This window comes from Cucumis sativus, chromosome 2, assembly GCF_000004075.3.
Source record: "Cucumis sativus cultivar 9930 chromosome 2, Cucumber_9930_V3, whole genome shotgun sequence".
Classification (NCBI taxonomy): domain Eukaryota; kingdom Viridiplantae; phylum Streptophyta; class Magnoliopsida; order Cucurbitales; family Cucurbitaceae; genus Cucumis; species Cucumis sativus.
In genome coordinates this window covers 16163028-16167606 of record NC_026656.2, presented here as the reverse complement: position 1 = coordinate 16167606, position 4579 = coordinate 16163028, and the positions used below count along the sequence as shown (strand labels likewise).

Sequence of the window (4579 nt, the reverse complement as noted above, 5' to 3'; positions counted from 1 at the left end):
GATCTATTTTGTTTCTCGCTTATCAAATAATTGGAATTAAGAGGAGATTTGTTTAACATTTGATGAGAATGGTGATGCGTTAAAGATTCGATTTTATTGCTAAGTGTCTTCGTGAGATTATGTCTTTCGGTAGTGTTGAAAGAGCTGCTGTTTCTAATTTTGGTTCATTTCTTGTTATGGGAGATTGGTTTAAGATATGGAATAAATGTAGTTCATTTCAGGGTAATAATGTTGCAAAGCTTTTTAATATTCCTTCACACAACCATGGTTCCTTGTATTCAGTCACCTTTATTTTCTTGTGGCAGGCTACATTAAGATATATCAAGGTTGGAGACCAAAGTTGAGAGGCTAAAGTCGGTAGTACAAGTTAAAGATAGGGAGATTGCAACAGTTACACGAATAGTACAATCTCGAGACTTGTCTAAATTCTATGATTTCTCTCTATTTAACATTGAACAAGGAAGTTCTTTTCCACAGGAAGCCAAAGGTAAGGCTGCTTTTAAAGCTCAAATTGACAAGCTACAGTAGGAAAATGTTGAACTCCAGAGAAGGGTTATTGGCAATCAGGTTATGGTAGTTGGATGCTGTGAGATAGATACTAGTTTCTATGTAATAATTTTAGTACTAATGTTGTTTTCTGTTTGTGTGCAAAGCAAGTAGGAACTCAACAAATACATGAGGTGAAGAAGAAAGAAAAGGAGTACATCAAATTGTGTGTGAGATACCTTTTAGTTATTTTTCGGTTCTAGGCTCAAGTTGGATTCAGGTTAGATAGGAGTTTTTGTATGTCTAAACCAAGTCAAGTCTTAATGGAGAAAAAGAAAGAATATATCAGGAACGGAGATAATGAATTTGCTACAAGTATATTTTAGTTATTTATCAATATTTTACCCATAATGGATCATTCCTTTCATTTACTGGCTTTTGTAATGTATGATATGAACAGAAAGAGGGTGACGACGTGGAACTTGGAATGGCAAGAAAACTGATAACGATTTCTATAAAAGGATAGTATGTTAAAACCTCTATTTTAAATGTCTTGCATGAGCATGATTGTTAGTGGTTAAATAAAATATTCTCATAATTGTCTCATGGTTAGGTGGATGCTTATGAAGTTAAAAATCAAGAATTGACGTCAGAGAATGCTGATTTAAAGACATTGACCAGTAAATGCAGGTTTGCAACAATTTTGTTATTGTCTGTGTTTTAAGTTTACTAAATTTTTTATCAAATAAATTTTGGAAGGGGTGGTGAGCATGCAATAAAACAAGTTTGTAGAATGCATCTATTCCGTCTTATTAATTTTGTGATATTGAGGTTTTTTGCCATTCTTTTATTGAATTATTTTTGTGAATTTTAATTCTTGAAGTTCATTGTTTTATTGGTTTATTTGATAGACAAAAAAACCCCCTAAATTTGTATCAGATATGGTTTTAGTAATTTGTTTTCTTAAGATTCATCCCTTACATTTTGTTTAGTTAATTATTCCTTGTTTGGTATAATTAATTTTTTTTGAATTATTTGTTTGTTTTTATTTTTATTTTTTTGTTTGAAAGAGCTTTTGTGATCAAATTTCTTTAACTTTGTTTGATCGATGATGAATGAATGAGAATAGAGGAAGGCCATAGTAGTTCGCAAACTAAATGAAATGACATGTTTAACACTACTCATGCATTGTTGATACTACAAACTGAAGAACATTAGGTTTTCTTATAATGGACTTGAGATATGCGGCATCTTTTGGAAACATTACATTTTTTTCAGTCAGTTATGCAAGCATGACTGGTATTTTTGAATCTCATTAGTCTATTCGTAGACATTTGACCCTTCTGGATGTTTATAATTGTAGTTTGTGTTTACTCCATTTATTCATTTGATTTTCAGAATATTTGTACAAGTTATATTTTATTTCTTCCTTATTAAACATAATTGATTTTCTTTTTTGAACTTGGCCTACACAAGCTTGAGATACTTAAGGGCATACATGATATGTCACGTTTCTACTTTTAAGGACATCAATGATTAATCAACCATAATTAGGAAGAACAATTCTTTACCCATATTGTAGGCCGATGATCAAATAAAGCTTCATAGTAGAGTAGATTTTGAATTTTGAACATGTGTGTGGTAGTTATAACTTGTAAGTAAAACTCTAAACTTGCCAGTACAAAACTTGTAAGTGTTAAGTAATGTGACTATACTTGACAGTCGATTACTTGACACTGTATTAATGTGAAGTAAACTAATTTTTGTAGTAGTGTGGAGACAAAAAGAGACAAATACAGAGAGTTTAAGTGTGTATGTATGTGTGCATAAAACACTAGATATGTTAGCAATTACACATTATAAACAATTACACGTTCTATGGGAATTTACGGAGTTCTAAAAAGAAAGAACTTACGATTTTGCCTTGAAAAGAGTTGAAAAGCTAAACCCATATACGAAGTTCTGAAAAGAAAAGAACTTGCAATTTGCCTTGAAAAGAGTTGAAAAGCTAAACCCATATACGAAGTTCTAAAACGAAAAGAACTTGCGATTTGCCTTAAAAGAGTTGAAAAGCTAAACCTAACAAAGAGAAACACACTAGGATTGTTAAGTAAAAATGTTGCAAAATCCAAATAACAATACCAATTACCATGAAGGAACCTATAACTGTAAATGGTCTAAGGAACACCCAAGCACTTGATTTTGAATCTTCAATTGATGCAACTATGATCAACCCTTTATCAAACACTTCAAATTTACCTAATTGAATTCCACTTTCATTAGAGTCAAACACTTCACCTGTGGGTGAAAATGTAATGATATTTCCATTTTCTTTAAGAAGCTTATCGCAATAATCCATATTGAATCATAGGCAAATATCAAGGCAAATATTTTAAAAAATGCAACGAAATAAACACGAACCTTAAATTTTGCAGCAAACTTATCCAAAGAAGTAAGCAGAGTGATGGAACTCCTCTTAATCGAAACCGAACAAGTAGGAACAACCTCGTTACAATAGTATTAATCCCGAAAAAGTAAGTACGAAATTACAATGTAAAACGAATTGAGGATCCTCATTCGGTAACGAAAGACTCTCCTCTGCCCTCTTTTTTTCCTCTCGAAAAATCCTGAGCTTAACCACAAATTCTCACTCCCCTCTCTCTCCATAACAAATCCTATTTATACTCTATTATTTTATTACATAATTATCTCCTAACAATATTAAAGCTATTAAGCTATTCTCCTGGCACGTGCGGTTAACCTTTCCAAATTCACCTTGTCCTCAAGGTGAAAATTCAGAAATTTCTTCTGAAATTCTTCATACTCCTCCCAAGACGCTTCCTGAGATGGTAGCCCCTGCCATTTAATCAGTACCTCCCAAATTCCTTCCTTGTTCTTTGAATACTCATATATCTCCTCTGGAATAGCCAACCATTCATAGTTTTCATTTAAACAGGCCATTTCTTCTGGTTTCAGCATGGTGTGATTCCCACCATCTTTTTAAGTTGCGAGACATGAAAGACTAGGTGAATACATGAAGATACCGCAGCTGGAGCTTGTGTGCTACCAGTCCTATTCGTTCTATAACTTCAAACGACCCAAAAAACTTTGGGGACAGTTTCTCATTCTTTTTCTTACGCAAGGAAGATTGCCTGTATGGCCTAATTTTTTAAAACACCATGTCACCAACCTTATATTCCACATCTCTTCTCTTCGAATCTGCATTCTTTTTCATTTTATCTTGAGCTACTCGAAGGTGTTCCTTCAATACTTCCAAGACTTCATCCCTTGCCTTGAGTTGTTCATCTAACAGGAAGTTAGATGTGCTTTGATCCCCATAGTATATTAACGGAGGGGGTGTGCGACCGTATACAACCGGAAAATGAGTGATTCCCAACGACGAATTCGGATCCTCGCCATTGAATATTGGCATTTTGACCTTCTTAAATTTGTTTCTTTCATTCGCACCTTCGTCCTCAGGCCTCCTCTCCTTCGTTTCGTTCTCACCTCTCCTACTTGTTGAACTCTCTCCTTCATTATTTTTTTTGCATCCAGTTTCCTGTGCGCCGTAGTCTGCTAACTTGTCACTGGTTGTCGTGCCTTCTTTCACAATAAAATCCATGAGTATCATCAGCATTTGATCGTCTTTTCGGTTTGTTGACTGATCGCTGTTAAGCTTTCTTCGATCGCTGAAATTTTACTCACTTCTTTCTTCATCAGCAACATTTCCTGATCATGAACTTCCATTCTCTCTTCCGATCGCGTGTTAACCATGGTTCTCTCCTTTCCCAGATTCGACGAGCTCTGATACCAAATGATGGAACTCCTCTCGATCAAAATCGAACAAGTAGGAACAACCTCGTTACGATAGTATTAATCTCGAAAACTAACGAAACTATAATGTAAAACGAATTGAGGATCCTCATTCGAAAACGAAAGACTCTCCTCTGCTCTTTTTTTTTCCTCTCGAAAATCATGAGCTTACTCACAAAAATTCTCACTCCCCTCTCTCTCCATAACAAACCCTATTTATACTCTAATTAGCTTTCTCTCTCCATAACAAACTCCTATTTATACTCTAACTAACTTTCTC

At 34.3% G+C, this 4579-nt stretch overlaps 1 long non-coding RNA gene across 4 annotated transcripts in view; it reads left to right on the top strand.

Annotated features, from left to right (window-relative positions):
• Positions 1 to 1453, top strand: part of LOC116401979 — a 4010-nt gene extending 2557 nt beyond the window's left edge. For all 4 annotated transcript variants that reach the window (XR_004214316.1, XR_004214317.1, XR_004214319.1 and 1 more), the window contains 4 exons: positions 306 to 402; positions 478 to 567; positions 654 to 1011; positions 1100 to 1453. This is a non-coding gene — a long non-coding RNA (uncharacterized LOC116401979). The remainder of the gene's footprint in view (positions 1 to 305; positions 403 to 477; positions 568 to 653; positions 1012 to 1099) is intronic.
• The last annotated feature ends 3126 nt before the right edge of the window (positions 1454 to 4579 follow it).